We start from the raw sequence: 17,646 nt of genomic DNA, 5'->3' as shown, positions 1-17,646 counted from the left end.
TTTGAGGGTCTTTGGGGGTGGGAGAAGAGAGAGAAAATAGGATTGAAGAACAAGAATATTGGCAATTAGATTAGATACCCCAGCAAAGGATGAGGTCCTGTGGGCTCCTCTGATGTTAATCAGACACAGATGCTAGTTGAGTGCTATTTCCTTCACATGACAGAGGTTCCCAGAAGTATTCTACCAGATCCAGTGCTGGAGTTAACTGGAGACTTCATTTTTTGGTGCTGAGTCTAGAGGCAGAAATAGTGGTACTTACATGCAATACTGTAAATTGAGTTCTCAAGTGAAAGCTATTCCAGATAATATATTCTAAACCASAAAGACTTGCAGGAGTACACAGGAAAAACATAGGACATAATGGTGATTTTTTTTTTGTCCTATTGCAGTTGCATTGTTAAAATGCATTGAGTTTTGCTGTTATTAGTACTAAAGCTCATACCCATGTGAAAGCTCCTCATTACAGAGGGAAGCACATGGAACAGCAATCTCTATTGGCATTCCTGCTACGCAACACTAGTCGGAGCTCACAAGAACACTTTTACAAAGCTTGACACAATGCTTTGCAAGTAGTACATTTTTATCATCTCATACTGAGGTGRGACAAGCAGGGAGAAGGTAGCTTCAGCCATTTTAATACATTTTATATGATTCCTGATATTGCATAGTAGTTTCACTAGGAAGAGCTTTTCCTTATCACAAATTATCTTAAGATTTACATGTTCTGTTGGCTGAAAGACACTTTTCACTTTGATAATAAAAAGCATAGTAATTTCCAAACGATCAAGAGATCATTGTAAAGATGCTACATGGTGTGCAAGGACATTGCAAGTAATCTTTTCCAAGCACTGAAAAAAATGATAGTCAAAACAATAAACCTCTTAACACTTCCTCCTCTGTATTTTTCTTCATTTAGGATAATCATTTAGGATAATAACAACACCGAGCACTCAGACAGCATTTGACATTTAAAGCACAATATAAATATTAACTAATTGATGTTCTAGAGCAGTCCTTTAGACTGGTGTATGAATTCGCTGAGAACACATGAAATATCCTTTGAACAGTGCACTAACATGACCACTTCTTAAAGTGGTTCTCAAGCACTAGAAGACAGGTATACTGTATAATAACAGATTACGTCAGTAACAGTTTGGTAAATCCTTTCTTAAACATTTCAAACCACACTATTTCAAGATAGAATACCCGAAACATTAGTTCTTAGAGACACAGTTCAAGACACACTTGAAAAACAAGAGGTATTGTATCTCCTGGAGCACAACATTTTACTCCAAACAAGTTTATTCCAGACATTTCAAAGCTTGGCTCAAGGCCAGATGCAAGTTCTATTTACCTTAATATAGCTTATTTTGGAGAAGAATTCACAACAGTATGTGCCACTTTCTAAATCTAAATCAAGAAAAAAACACTATTATTAAGATCTATTGTAATATGGGCTTCTGGAGGTCACAGTATAATCTCTGTTCACTCTTGCTGAAAAAGATACCACCATCAGCAGAATTCAAGCATTGCTATTGTTTCTATATAATGACTGTGTGATTTATCATGACCAGTAATGCCTTCTTGACACTTGTCAATCAAAATCTTCTCCAGACAGATCCAAAAAGAAAAAAAGAAGCAGTTTGACAGTTAAGAGTTATGGTTCTTAGAATTATCAAAAAAAATGGAGTTTTAATTAAAGGAAAATAAATCATATTTTAAGAGTTAATTTTCATATTTTGTAAATGCTGCAAGTTATAGCAAAATCATTGAAAATTGTTTCCCCTCTTGTAGGGCCTGATTAATTGTAATGCCAAAAAAAATGAGATCTGCCAATTTAGTAGCCTATTAATCCAGTATAATCCCCACCTCTCAAAGAATGCCTTCAAAAATTGCAGCTACATCAATCTGTTCAAGCAGTGAATACTTTAATATTTATTACAAGAGCATCTTRCATTATAGAAACATTACCATCCAATGAAGCTTTAATTTTTGTATCTGAGTAGTTAGACATCTCTGATCGGGTCAAAGTTAGCTGGTAATCTAACACTCTTGCATATATTCAATAGGTCACTAAAGGTTAGTATTTCAGGCATGACATAAGAAACACTGGCAAGATCCACAAGTAAAAAGTAAGGCTTAAAATAAAGCAAAGCCACCATCCATTCTCATACTGTTCCCCAACAGTGCTATGACAGCTGCAAATAGTGTGTTAACACACAGCTTGTARTATGTGCCACACTTACAGAAAGGTTTTCTTAGAATCTGCTTGTAAATTGAGGCAGAGGTATGTTTTGTGAACAGGACAACAAAAGCACTGTGATTTAATGAGATGATGGGCACTGTTATGACTATGTGAAAAAGAAGCTACTGCACAATACATGCAAAATACAGGTTCCCAAGATCCTTTGTACTGTTACAAAGCCTTTGATTTGCAAATATCTTGTCCACCAAACATTTAAGAATGAACTCCTTGTCAATGGACCTGTACATTTTCTCACTACATTAGAGTAAACCAGTGGGAAACATGTTTGAAAATAGCAGAAATGCACCAGAGCAAAGCCAGCACAATCTATCAAAAAGAGATTTTGTATCTTCATCAATCCATTTAACCTGATAGAGATCTGAATTTATTTATCTCACAGAACGATTGGGGTTAGAAGGGACCTCCAGAGATCATCTAGTTCAACCCCCAACAGAATAATGCTGGTGTTAGACTCTAACAGATTCATACCCTTTCAGAGGCACAAATTTGGACCCAATCAAAAACTTCTGAAGTTCAGGGATGTCTTGGAATTTGAGTGGAGCCTGATTCTCCCTAACAAAACCTTGTATAGCTACTGTATGTATTACTCATTGTACAGCTATCACAGAGTAGGATACTTCATCCCACTCAACAGGACTGAGAAATCTAGTGATGAAATTGCATAAATTTCATATAAAAAGAGACTTCTTAATATACCTCGCTTTTCATTTTAGGATTAATAGTAACTGRTATTAATTTACACACTAGTAGTGAAAAATGGTCTTATATTGATTGTCAGTATAATTGCAATATAATCAAACTCAAGCATAAAGTAGTTCAGTGTCCAAAGATTTACATCCACATTATCAACCCTTTTCACTATCACAAACTACAAAAACCTGAGAGCAACMGTGATGAAAGAAACATTCTTTTTTATATAAGTGATACTAAAAACATACAGAAATCAGTAGAAAAATATAACTACTTTAAACCAGGCTGTAGAATTTTATGGCAAGGATATAATTTTCTGCTAAGTTTTATAGACATGCCCAGAAATAAAACACCAGGCCTCTATTGAATTTTATAGGGCTTTTCTGTAAGAATTACAAACAGTGGTATTCAACAATACTTGTGGATCAGTTTGCCAGCAGCCCTGAAGCTGAAACTAGATTACATAAACCAGGCATTGAATAATTTGGGATAATGAACAAATTCATAAAAAGTCAGCGGCTGTTTGTCAGTAATCTGCAAACAGACAAAGTGGTAAATTCATTGAATAAAAACCCTGGCTGTGAATAGTTCAGTCAGCTTTACTGCTCTGCCTTTAAGGGATTGCCTGAAGGGCTTATAACTCCAAAGCTTTCTTGCCAGGTAATTTGTGCAGCATTTCTAAGCAACAGTTAAATTAAAAAACCCTTATGGGAAAACCCAATGAATTTAATAAAGATGAAATCAATACAGTTCTACAGAAATGACTTTAAAACCTTCAGTTAGATCCTCTCCCCCAATCTCAGCCTCTTTACACTGCACAGCAGAGTTGAAGCAGCAAAAGGGAATCCTGAAACAGTGATTCTGACTACAGAAAAATCAAGGGAAAGCACTTCTCAAGACTCTAGTAAGCCTTCTTTCGCACCTAGCAGAAGAGGACAGCATCAAACTGAGGAGTGAGGTAGCTCTTGGAACAATCCAAGGATGTCGATATAGCTTAACTAGGAGCCAAATTATGCCAAGAACATCTGTAGCAGTCTAGGATAAAGTACTTCCCAGTTCAGGATTTGAGACAGTGTCCTTTCCTCTGGACCAGTCAAGCAACCCATATATGGGAACTACTGGACCACAATTGCTTTAGCATTTCTACAGAAAAGCTGGCCTTCCTTGCTAAATTCTGTGAAATACTTCTACTTGCTATTCCATCATGCTTACTCCTCCTTCCCTTAAAAGGAAGTTAAATAAACAGAAGGAAGTCAATGATACAGAGAGTAGGTCAAATTCTACTCTTTCCCAAATGAATAAACATGTCCAAAAAATCCCAGGTGAGAACCATATAAAGAAAGGTGTGACATAAGCTGAAACCACAGGCTGCGCAGCCAACCTTAATATAGCATCATGACTATAGGGAGATCCTTACAAAATTAACTCTAGGAACAAAAAGTTCATGATAAAGGTGTAGAGAGCRGTGAGAATATGTAACAGTGGTAGTACATTTTACCCTACTTAGCAATGTTAGCATTCAGAATAGACAGTATTTTTCTCTCACATTCAGTTTTCACAGACCTGAAAGAATATAAATCAGTCCAACAGATGGAATGACTGTGCTGTATCTAAGACTCCCCGGTTTTAACTATAACTAGGCCTTCCTATCCTTCCAGCACACTAGGTGGAAAAAGGTATAGAAGTCTGCAAGATACCAGAYTAGCACAGAAGCTAGAACAGCACCTTAGATGAACGACTAGCAGACAAGATCAGAAGATTCCACGTCCAAACAGTTCTTTAACTTCAAGGGAAAAAGAAACCAAGTCTCTTCCCCTTAGCTTTTACCCTTCCTTCTGATTAGCCATCTCAATCAGCTCTGGTATCTAAGTTTCTCTAAAAGATGATGACTAAGGGAATAAAAAGTAGCTGAAATCACAGCTCTATGATTAGACCTGCTCAGATTTGGTAGCTTGGTTTAGTCCTGAATACATTCATTAAGGTGCACCACTATGATAAACACACATATCACTAACTACAATACTAGATTTTAAGTGCAACYTGAGTGTCTCCAGTGCCCTTTAAAGTAGTGCAGTACCACAGCCAAATCAAATTTAATTAAAACTGAGTTCAATTTAGCTTATGTTTACAGTTAAAAACTAAACAAAACCCAAACTTCACAGCCATTAAACAACTTATTTCAAATACTCCTATTAAGCCTGAGGAAAATCTGCACACTTGTTTTGATAAACAATTATCTATTTACCTTTTTGCCCATCCATGCTTGAATGTCATCTTATTCTTTGTTTAGTTGAGTAGAAAAATGCATACACATTCCTTTTCATTACTTAAGGGATGCATGAGCATTTTTCCACTCAATGCTCAAAGAATTGGACAAATAAATCCCACTGGTAATTACAACATGTAATCTTATCTGAAGTTCAATCTGTTGCACTAAAAATTTCCCTTGCGACATATAAAAGGGTAGAGAGCTATAATAGAAGATTTCTGGAGTCTGTTCTCCTGTCCTACATCACTGAAGCCAAGAGCAACAGGACTGGTTCTCAGAGAATTGCCTTAAGCCTCTGAGTATAAAGCTTTGTCTTCTAAAGGAGTGCACGAAAACTGACTGTTGTCCTTCTGCCCTTTTGAAATCCCTAGCCTGCATTCCTATTTATGGGAAGGATTATTTCTATTTTATACAGTGATAGTACTTAGAGGCCCCAGAGATTAGGGCCCCATTGTATTAGGCACTGGGCAAGCACACAGCAGAAGGCCTGTGCTCTGGAAAACAGGCAGAGCAGACCAAGTAGGAAGAGAAGTAGAGACACAAGGAAGCGAAGCAGTTTGTTCAAAATCACACAACRCATCATTAATAGGCCAAGATCTTCTGATTCACTGCAAGTTTRAAAAACTAAAAATCTCCAAAGTGAGCTGAATTCTTATCATGGAAAGATGATATTGTCTGTTTAAAGTTTGTATATGCCCCTCAGCTGGCTACAAAAGTGTAATACAYTGAATATTGTTAGAGACAAGATACTGGTCTAGAAGACCTCACAGCTTTGGTTCATTGTGGAATTGTTACTATTCCAATTAGCTTTTGAAAAGAGGCCTGAAGACAGGATCCAGGCACYCACTGAATAACTTCTGCATGCATTAGCACATAGTACACATAGTACCTTCACTTTTTCCCCACTATACCACAYACAACTCTCTTAATGCATTACTATATTAATACTCATTAGTACTGACAACTGATAGTTATATATAAATACTGAATCACCATTTTCTGGAAGGGAAACATGCAACTGCTCAAAAAACAAGAACACAACCCTTAAAATTATTATGCTGCCATCGATCTGAATAAAAGAACTGAGCTGTTGTACAGAAAYGAGACCAAGATTTAGGCCCCCTACTACTATATGCCTTGACTTCTCTTCAAGAGATGGCTACTCTTCCACTGACTTTGCTAAGCATGGCATCAAATCCCACAGAAAACAGGAAATTTGTTTCAAGTTGTAAACTACGTTGGCTAGCCCCAAACAAGCGCAGTTCTCCAAAACTTGAGCAGGAAAAAGCTACAGACAGCAGCAGTCATATTAATGTGTCAATCACTCCAGTTTTACCTCAAAAGATATGTAAGTTCAGAGTGACAGAGTGGTGCAGAAACTGTACTAGACTGGCTACAATCTGTAGTCCTGGTTGGCTCTTTTTAAACACTATTCAGTCTCAGCTGGGATTAAAAAGGCTGCACAGAAAAGTCCAAGCTTGCTTGATGCCAAAAATAAAGTGTTTAATTCTTTTAACTGGACATTCATAAATACTTAATTTTCATTAAGTATGCTTTTTTAAAAACCTAGTACATAGTTAGAGTTGTTAAAATAGCTATGCTTTAATRCGATGTTTTTACTTAACAAATAACTAGACCAGAAATACAGGTACATCATTATGGCACAACCAGCTGATTAATTCCAAACTAAAAGGTATGTAGAGTTTTGACCAAAGATGAGCATTAATCAGGTGTCATTCATGAAGCAGCAAGCATCCTAAAATGTCCCCCCCTTTTTTTTAAGGCCAGATTAAAGCACTTCACCCAACTGCAAGTACCACTGTATGATTTAGTTGGTGCCTCAAAATTTTAAGATTTCCAGTAAGAAACGTTCAGAACATTCTTCAGCAAGCATTGATTTTCCTTAGAATCAGGCATCTGTTCCACCATGTTATCAGGGAAGGAGTAATGTGCACTGAGTGCAACAGAGGTGCAGTGGTAGTCGTGTCACGAAGTTCATCAGGACTAAATGTACTCTAAAATAAGAGAGGGCAAGGTATAGAAATTCCCTTTAGAAATTAATTTGAAAGAGGAAAAAAAAAGAGATCAGGGTGGACTGCATGTACACGCATTTAAAGAGATCATAACAGGGAACTGACTGACTGTTGGCACATGCCCAGCATGCAGAGGCCAAATTACAGCCTCACCTGCTTGCTTACTTTTTCCAGGCATGGAATTCAGTCTCATGGGGTCATCTCACTTTCTCATGGCGACATCTCACTTTCTCATGGCGACATCTCACTTTCTCATGACTCCCGTTATGGCAGCCTTCCTTGACCAACAAGCATTTCTTTAAATATCATCTCTAACAAATCAGTGGCACCACTAAAGCCAAATTTGGCACGCTTCTCAGCTGTCACAGATAATGACTGCTGCATCACTTTTTGCAGGGAGGGAGGGAGGGAGGAAGGAAAAACCTACAAGAACAGTCTCACATCATTGTTCAGTGTACAGCATCATACTTCTAAATAACCTAAGCTACCTACATTTCAGCTGGCACTCTGGACAGTCAGCTAAGTCCATCTCAGAATCAAAACCTAAGATGTGATTCTAGCACTCTGCCCAGTATCTTGAGAGGACAGAGCAAAAGCAGCCTTTGAGGCCAGTTCTCTTCTCCTGCACAGTCAGAATTACATCCAGTGAAGTCACCACAGTTGAATCAGCATAAGATCAGCAACTGAAGTGAAAATCAGGATCCCTGGATTAAGAGATGGGAGCAGATGAAAATAAAATATAAGAATAGTGGTTCCTCAGCATGAAGAGACACAAAAGCTTACTTCTTAAAGAAAATGATTTCCATCTGATACAACTTAAAACTACATTTGACATTTTTAAACAATGTTAGTTCCAATGAAGGGCTGTATCCTAGTTGCCCAACATCCTACCTGCACAGTTAGCCTGCTGAAACCAAAACTTCACTTACACCCAATCAGTTCAGTCTGTCCCAGAAGTGTAATTTTATTGAAATCTGGACATGAGGAAGAAAGTTCCTCTCTGAAACCTTTTCAATATTTGCTTGGCAACCAATACTGGCATTTYTTTAAAAGGACTGTAGGTCTAGAACCAAAACTATTTATTATATTGACACAAACATTTGAGTAGAGTTTGTTCAGTATAGACCCTTGGGCTACGCAAGCTGAAAAGGCTCACATTCAGATGTCAGAGAGTAGGAAGTAGCTTTGACAAATGCTGTCAAACAACAGACTCACACCACAGCAGAGATTATTTCTTTGATTGAGAGAATTACAGCCTGAAATCCAGCAAGTATCAGCACTCTGCACCATAACTTACAAATCACGAGAACAGTTTAACATCTGATTGCTACTGAACTTATCTTCTCATAAGAGCTGCTGTAAATAGGAAAGCTGGGAAGAGCTTCAAATTTTCATTCACATGCAATTTCAGCAGACAAGGTGAGTTTTGTTTTGGTTTTAATACTTAAAATATTTATTGGGTCTAACACAAGACTAGGAAAAAGCTGCCTCAAATATAGGGTGTAACACAGATTTAGAACAATTGCTTAGAAGACTGGAGACCTGCCTCAAATATGGCAGAACTGAACTTGGATACTGCACAACATCTAGAAAGGATATTACAATATAAGGACAGACACCACCTTCGGGTGCTACAGTTTCCTGTTTCATGAATAAGTTCTCCTTAGTTCAGGGGCGCTACTGCAATGTATTATCCTATGACCTGTTCAGGCACTCTGATGATTACTACCTCTTGGAATGCCAATTTCTAAAGGAGACAAGATTGTCCCAAAAGAACAAAAGCCTACCCAGAAAGCAGTTGTGAAACTTATAGTCAAGAAGTAGTATTACTGCTTGCTCAAAATAGAGTAAGATGTACAGAGTTGGAGGGGAAAGGCTAGGTTAGACTGACAGAACAGTGCCTTTAACACATTGCACTTGGCAATAGCTGCTGCCCTCGCATCACAGATCACTGTGCTGTTGATTGTGCATCAAAGAGTCAATTTGAAAAAAAAAAAAAAAAAAAAAACAACACACAGGAACCCAGGGACCACAATCAATGGTGTAATGCAAGTAGTGTTTACAGAACAAGTACCCTTGTTCATATGTCGGTTACTTGGAAACCATGTGCCAATCRGTATTTTTAAATTTAAATTAGAAAAACATAGAAAAATTTCCACCACATGGAAGATGTCATATAGCATATCACTGCAGCTTCTGGTTCCATTCTAGAAGTGTCAGAGTCATTTACATTTGCTTGAGAGCTTCCAGTTCCAAGAGCACTATGTAAGTTCATCACAGGGATACTGTTCTGACATCACTTCAGTGCATGTTTAGCACCATCATTCTGGTGGTATTTTTTTTAGCCTTCTAGCTGTAGAATGATCAAACTGAATAACGCACTTTGCTAGTARACTGACACGGAGCTAAAGAAGGTGACCAAAGCATTTAAAGCTTCACTGAGTTACAGTGTCATATGCAGGAAGAATGCGACTAGTGAGATTGCAATAGAACAACTCAATCCAGTGTAAATCCTTACTTCTTTCAGGAACTTCTACACTGACCACATATCACCTCTAAAAGCTTTCTGATTTACTCCCAGATTTATTTCTGCTTTTGAAGACAACTACACAATCCTGAGATGTCTACAGAGAAGGATTAAAATAACACAAAATTAACTCCAGTACAAAAGAAATAGGCTCCAGCTGTGCCAATTGATGATTTATAATATAAAAAAAAAATCAAACAATTTTCACACTGGATAGAAAGTTTGTAACAACTTGAGTTCTGTAATGGACATGAATCCCACAACATGTGCACCTCTACCACAAACTCCCTTCCTGTTAGCTTGCAGATAATCAAGTCTAGGAGTCATTGATAGCTGCATTTTCCTGCTAAGCACAAGTGGCAGGCAGCATCATCTATAAACCTAACTGTTTTTCAGAAACATTAGCAATATAGATAAATTAAAAAATCACCTTTGTTTCTTTTTAAAACCAGGTGATCTAATTTTCTTCTCCAAAATCACAAATTCTAAATTAAAACATAACCTGTCTAGACCTCCACACAAGTTCTACTATAATTACTTTCCTCATCGTTGTTCTACAAGCAACAGTTCCACTAGCTCTCACAATCAGCTCTGCAAATTTTCTTTATAATAAAAAATAAATAAAAAAGCCTTCAGGAGAAACTCCTAATAGCAAAATTGCTCAAAGCAGTCTTTCCCTATTAAATGAGCAGGTGATGTGAGTGATGGAGAGCTCTCATGATATATAATTGTGTGTGCACACTCATAGTGTTTTCAGACTTTGGTTTACAAACACTGACTTTTTATGTTGTTTTGAATTCCTAATTCCAGTCCAAATTGAGATGAAGAAATAACATGAGACTATCTGAATAGAGGTTACATTTCTGGACTATARTTTAATTTGGACTTTCAGAGACAACCCAGAACATTTAAGTAATAGGGAATATAGCTCTTGTCCAAAAAAAGTCAATATAGGTAAATACATTCTTGCACCCATTCTTTACTAGCTCTCAGTCCATCAGTAGCTGTACTCCAGGCTTTTGATGATTATGTATAAAGACATAAATTGCCTGGAGACCAGCTGTATTCACTCCTTCTCCCAGGATGGCAATTACAACCAGCYGAGACAGCCTAGTACTGTATCTCACATTTGAATACTACAGAGCAGGAAGAAGGCAGTACTTGTTTAAGGGCCTCAATACTAGCTTTTACTAACATCTCCAGTTTGCTACGTGTCAAAGTTAGCCACTGTACCACAGCTGTGCAGGGTATTAAACAGGCATTTTAACTGTTGGTATTTGGCAAAAAATCATCTAGTTTCTGGTTATCTTTAACTTCTGAATATCTGTATGCACAAATACTACCCAGAATAGATCACAGAAGCCTGTGATCTTACCTTACACAACTGTCAAACTGAAATGCCTCCTCAATATAAAACATGAACATGCAAACTTTAGAAAAGCTATGGTCATTCACTCATCCTTCAGAATGAAGCACAACCGTGTTGTAAAGAGAGTAAAAAGCACCAGATACATGTTTAAGACAGGAACTAAAAGTACTGAACTTTAGGTGCTGTAATAGTGATTCTGAGCTGACTAATAACAATACCTAACAGAAACTRTAGCTGAACTTGGGACAAACTGCTGTTACCTACAGTGACATTTGGCCAGTAGACTCTCTCTACCCCGTGAAAAGCATTTCAATAACTTCAAGCGAGCAAAACATCAGTATTTTACCTCACAGGATAAAAATACAAAAGCATCTTAAATTATTTATTGGGGAAAAACACCGAACTCTTCCTAGCCTCACAAAGAACCTGAAATGCAAGATGTCAATTTATATCAGAAAGAATAATTATCCAGGTGAGCTGAAATTTTTAAAATACAATTCCATGGCTTAGGCAATTCTTTTATTATTGTCAACCACTCCAACAGAGGCTTCGCAAAGATTGTCAAGTTCTTCCTCATTCTTATAAAGGACAGTCTACATCCTTGCACTGATCAGAAGGCTCAGTAACACAACAGATTGGATAGCGTCTCTCCTCCCARATCATGCCCCTCTGTTTTCACCCTCCTGGAGCCTAATGTTTCAATACCAGCTAATCACACACACAGTCCTCACTTTGTCAATAACAATACTAACCTCAGTATGATTCAGCCATCACTAAAATCATTTTCTAAACTCTTACCATTTTAGAGGGCATTCCCTATCAAGGCAGAACTGTGGAATAACAGCATATATGGCTCAGCACAGCAGCCCCCTCCCTGACATACAATTCTTTTTATTAGATATTCACAGCAGACCACACAAAAGATCTTGTTAGGTCATCAAGTACTCCCATGCTCAAGAGTACTGCTGATAAGCAGATATGGCTGTTCTCACTAAACTTTACCCACTGAAATAATCAGATTGGCAGGGAGGTTGGAGTGGCTACCTTGAGAGAAATGAGGAAGGAAATGTGGTAGAGTAGATTCACATCCCAGTCTGAAAACCTTCAAGTAGACAGTTTAGAAACGCAGACAAGAATGTGCTCACAATCCAGATTTTGCTTTACTACTTCAATACAAGAAAAGTTAGCAGAATATCAAATATTAATTTTGATGAAGCTCTGCATAAGCTTATTGCAATTATCAAATAAAGTGCCTCTACAGTTCCTGCCTTACAACTGAACCAAGGTTATTATCAATTTGCTCTTGATATAAGGAAGCAATTTTCATGTACTTACATCTGCTCTCAGAAGGAAGAGAAAATGGTTCGTAAAGTTCTCATTAGCATACAAAAGCAGCAACATCTGCTGGGAATCTTAAGAGGCTTATTGCCATCACTTAATCAGCAGTACAGGCTACAGCTGGTCACCTCTGCCCTCATCAGCACTCAAGGTAGGGATGCACAAGAAGGTGCTTTACAAAGGTTTCAAGATACAAGGGGATAATTTGACCACAAAAATAGTTCCTGCAAGACTTCTGTACCTATTAAAAAAAAAAAAAAACACACACACACAAACACAACACCACACACACACATTTAGCTAGCTAAGGGTATGTAATCCACGTATGCTGACTCTTCCTTGCATAAACCTATAAACAGTATCATAGTTGAAGCTGTTAATCCTTTTGTACAATATATGTCTGAAGTGAACTGGCATTTTAACAAGCAAAACATTTTTTTCAAAATCTAACACAGGAGCTTGTTTCAATACAACATAGCTGTAGCACCATCTAGAGGATTTGTGCTAGAAATTCTCCACACAAAGGAGAAAAGCACGAAAAACTGCTCAAGGGTCATGGAAAAAACGTTTGATATTTTGAGTTAACATTCTGAGTTAATTTTTATTCTAACATTTTTCTACAGAATAACTTCTTAGATTGTTTCACACATGCCTACAAGATAGTTTCTGAAGTACTTTCATAGTTTATAATGTTGGGATTCATTGAGTTAACGGAAGGCTAGACCAAAAACCTTTATTGACAGACAATGAGATTGGCAAAAATCTTTATCCAAGTAATCTCTAGGTCACATGCTTCCTACAAGGCCTTTTTCAGGTGGAGAAGGCCAAGACCTCACCTTAGCAGTTTTCTTCCTAATCTTGCCAGAATGACCAGCTTTACTAAGTTTGCCTTTATCTTTCATCCTTAAGGAGGCCTCTTAATAAAACCAAAACTAAATTTCAATCATGCTCTCCCCTTTAATACATTCTGTGCCTTTTTCAAGGGTGTCTACTTCTGCTGCTGTACGGTGGTGCAYGGGAGGTAATCTGGAACTGCACTATAGTGCTCACTGGCACTTCATGGAAACACCAATTCTTCTTATTTTTGAGCAATGTAAATGTGAAGTATTACTACTCCTCTGAACACCATTACGGGTGGCAAACCATTCAGATTCTTGAAGAGGAAGGCTAGAAACCCTACTAGGAGAAATATAATGGTGCAGTGCTAAAAATATAAACAGCCTCGATGTGCATCTCCTCTGTTCTAGTTCTTCCCCAGTGTAAGAGCATCCCTCACTTGTAAGAATTCATTAACTTCACACTATCTGGTCCAAACAATCAGTATACAAATACTGCAGGCAGGAAGCCGAGAAAGAAGGGAGATTTGGCATCAGCACCTCCAACTCGCACACAGCATCTCTGAAGCAGGCATGTTTTAACACAGGGCCGCACACACAGAGAGACAGTACACACAAGGTGCACAGAGGTTTTGGAAGAAAAGGAGAAATGATATTTTCAAGAACAGTTGCCTGGATGATAGGAGAGATAACAAGCACTTAGGACTTTAGACTCAAGAACAGCTATTTTCTTTCATTATGATGCACTTCTGGTCATGGGACTTATTGCTTAGATTGTTCAGTGTCCTATTTATATCAAAATGAAACTTCATAAAGGGTGGCCTGAAAGACAATTTGTTTTATATCCTGCACAGTGAATCATTACCTTCTTATATGTGCCAGTAATTCTTAAGATCTTGACTCTTCTTTGTAGAGTTTTACATAGAAGCTCTTTTAAAGTGCAAGACAGTAAGGGTAACATGATGCAAAATACTCTCAGCTGCAGAACAGCAGCTCTCATTTACCTACAGTGATAATAACTGTAATCAGCCAGCCACCCACACCTGAGCAAACACTTTGCAATTTATCATTTAATTGATGAATTTCAACTGCTGCAAGTTGTTCACTGTAAAACTGTGAAAGTAAGGTATGTCTAAGTCAAAGTTATCCATGAATTTTGTTCATCTGGTTAAAAAAATTCAAAGCCCGCTCAGGAAACAAAACAGTAACAGCCAGAGTGTCCTCACCTCTACCGAGGAGAGCACGCGAGATGGAAGAAACAGACAGGTACCCCTGGAACCATACTGATTCTCTCTCCATCCACACACACTACAAATCTCACTAACTACTTTCAGCTTGGCACGCTCTCCTCTATAGCTTACTTTGCTACTAGAAAAGACAATAGCACTTCTTGGGGTAGCAAAATACAATCTTTTTATTACTTCTAAAAAGCACTGAGCTGGCTCCTCAAAGACTGGAGGATAAAGAATTAATTGGGAATATTCACTATGTAATTGCCCCACTAAGTTTGTGAGTAATAAGTGGTTAAAATGCAACTGATCAGTAACATGATTTCCACTCACACATCTGTATTGAAAATTCACACTTCTTGTACATCTGAACACAATTTTTAAGTATCATATCAAAATAATTATGTAATATCGAGTAATCACAGTAGTCTTTTTAGATATTTATAACAATTGTCTGCTAAGAATGGACTCTGCCTACTAGCCTACATGTCAGCTGATTCTACCAAGCTTTCCTCAAGACTGTTCAGTTCAGAATAAAGGCATAGAGAAAAAAATTGAAAGAAGCAAGTGTATGACCATCAATAGCTTCACTATTGTCATGCCTGAGTTCATTCCATTTTAAAGGCCTATAAAAGGTGACTRCTTCTGGAGATATCTAAAAGGATGGGCAAAGAAGGCAGGGGTAGAGCTATAGTAGTAGCTGGCATAGCTTTAGAATTACTTGAAATCAAGTTATTTAATGCTTATATATATATATACACATATGTATATACACACACCGATTACTGGTTATATACTGATTACTGGTTATAAAAAGTAATGTTTTTCCTGCATTGAAGTGCTTTAGCTTATTTCATAATGGCTAGCAGCAACAAGACTGCTTACAGCACTTCAGAGTAGCTCAAGTCCCTCAGTGTCTAAACAATGACATGGCAGTTCTCTTCTCCCTACCTCTTCCTGAGTCTTCAGGTTCTACTAGCAATGAAGAACTGAGCTTCTCACACTCATCAGCAAAATCTTCTTCCTGGTTTCCCATGTGGGGAGTTGCATCTGCCACAGCCTGAAGAAAAGATAAGGGAATAGTCTTTAGTACTTTTCATCTTTCAAGTAGTTATTTTCTCAATCTTATCTGCAAATGCATGTATTTTAAGAGTTCAAAAACAAGACTACAAGTCCAAATACCTGAAGCTTAAACTTCTCACTTGCTACTTTAACAGCAAATATTTAGACTTATTCACACAGAAGCTTTTGCATGATTTCTGTCCTAGCTTATAAAGAGCTGCTGGCTCTCAAGCAGTATCACCCTGTTCCTAATATTGTATTCATTATTGTATGTCAAAGGAGTAATTATGTTGCTAGGAATCTGTTCTCGCTTAAATTTCAAAAGTCACCAAGAAAATATTTTCATTCATTCTTACATATCTGAAGTCTGAGACTAAGCCTATCTGAGTGCCTCCAAAAGACCGCATGTTTCAGTCTTTCATGCTAAGCATAAATAACGCTTCCAAGAGTAATCCTGTATAACGCTAGCTGTCATTTTGGCTCCAGTTCAGGATTTTCTGCAAAACGATATTTGATGTTTTTATTGGTTTTACAGAGACTCATAGGCATCTCACATCTGTGAAGAAAAATAGGGATCTTGAAAAAAAGCACCGAAAATGAAGAAATAGCAATGGGGTACAATAATTGGAAAAATTTTTCCTCCTTATTCTCCTAGATCCCTGGAATTGCCCATTCAGTTACCAGGGGTAAGATTATCACCTTCACTTACACGTGTCTGCCYACAGTATGTTGACCGTAATTGGATTGTAATAGCAAGGATCATTCCTGTGACCAATGCATATAGCAGGATCAGGTTCACAACTTACATTCTGTAAGTTTTCGTTTAAGAACATCTACTGACTGTACTAAAACAAAATTGCAGAGCAGATGTTCCAGTCAGATTCAATAATCATGCACCAATGCTTCCAATAGTCAAAAAAAAACCAAAAAACAAAAAAACCCACTCAATTCCAAAAATTCAGAATACCATAACCCTTACTATGACAAAACCACACAGGTGTAGCAATGCAAATTTCATTGCTAGCTAATCTGCTCACAGGAGAAATGTATTTCACAGCTGAAGCAGTCACTCATATGGACCAGAACCTGTGCTATGCATTGTTCTTCACTGCCTTCCATAGCATGCTAAAGGATTTTGGGCAATCTCCTACAATACTAGCTTCTTTAATAAATGCATTTTAAAGCCAGTTATACACTTATCTGGATAGACAACAGCTTCTACACTTCTGATTTATGTTGGTCCCTGTCAGTGTGCAGATACATTGTTGCAGTTTTCAGACACAATGTAGGCCTTAAAGAGCTGCAGGTCAATAATTAACTTGTTACCTTAAAGTTTTTAAACTGTTTTTTAAAAAGAAGATAGTATTTTCAGGTAACAGCAGACTTTGTAAATGGCTGTAGTTAACTCTTTAGAGCACAGCAGTTAAAAATTCCAATGATGGGGACTCAGGAGGCTTCATATACAATGGAGAGGACTGAGCCAGACTAAATTCCTGCCTTAGAAGYGTAAGTCGTTTCCACACGCTGTCAATATTATTTACTGTGAGCAGCACAGGGAAGTAGGTGGTTCCTCAGAGATTTCACCGCATACGGTCTATGCTGTTGCCATTCCAGAGCGGGGGACGGGACCACGCGGGTGGCTTCGCCGCGCCGCAGCGCCGCGCGGCCCGACGCACGCGGCAGGCAGCAGCAGCGCAGGGCGCCTCGACGGCCGCGGCACAGCCAGCCCGGCGCAGCCGCTGAACAAACCGCGCGCGGGCGGCGCTCGAGAACGGGCGGGCGGGCGAGGGACCGCGCGGCGAGAACAGAAACCGCCCGCTGCTGCTGACAGCGAATAAACAGCAGTGCCAGAACCAGAAGTAACCCACGAATAAATAAGCGCATCAACGAAAACACACAAGCAGGGAGACTCCGGGGCTCCGGCAGCAGCTCCTAGGCAGGACGGGCCCTGCTGCCCCCAGCACCTCAGTGCGGGCCCCAGGGCCCTGAGCAGCCTCGCCTGGGGCTGGGCCTCCGCCCTCGCCCCG

At 38.5% G+C, this 17,646-nt stretch overlaps 1 long non-coding RNA gene across 1 annotated transcript in view; it reads right to left on the bottom strand.

The window, feature by feature from the left end:
* The window catches only part of LOC146595068 (uncharacterized), a 558,681-nt gene that overhangs the window by 526,646 nt on the left and 14,389 nt on the right, over positions 1-17,646 (bottom strand). The window contains exon 2 of the long non-coding RNA XR_014896018.1: positions 15,509-15,617. This is a non-coding gene — a long non-coding RNA (uncharacterized LOC146595068). The remainder of the gene's footprint in view (positions 1-15,508; positions 15,618-17,646) is intronic.

The sequence above is a fragment of the Rhea americana genome, unplaced genomic scaffold, assembly GCF_003343005.1.
Source record: "Rhea americana isolate MKP2758 unplaced genomic scaffold, rheAme1 scaffold_24, whole genome shotgun sequence".
NCBI classification, from domain to species: Eukaryota; Metazoa; Chordata; class Aves; order Rheiformes; family Rheidae; genus Rhea; species Rhea americana.
Note: the sequence above shows the minus strand (reverse complement) of the source record. Positions and strands in the feature narration are given on the sequence as shown.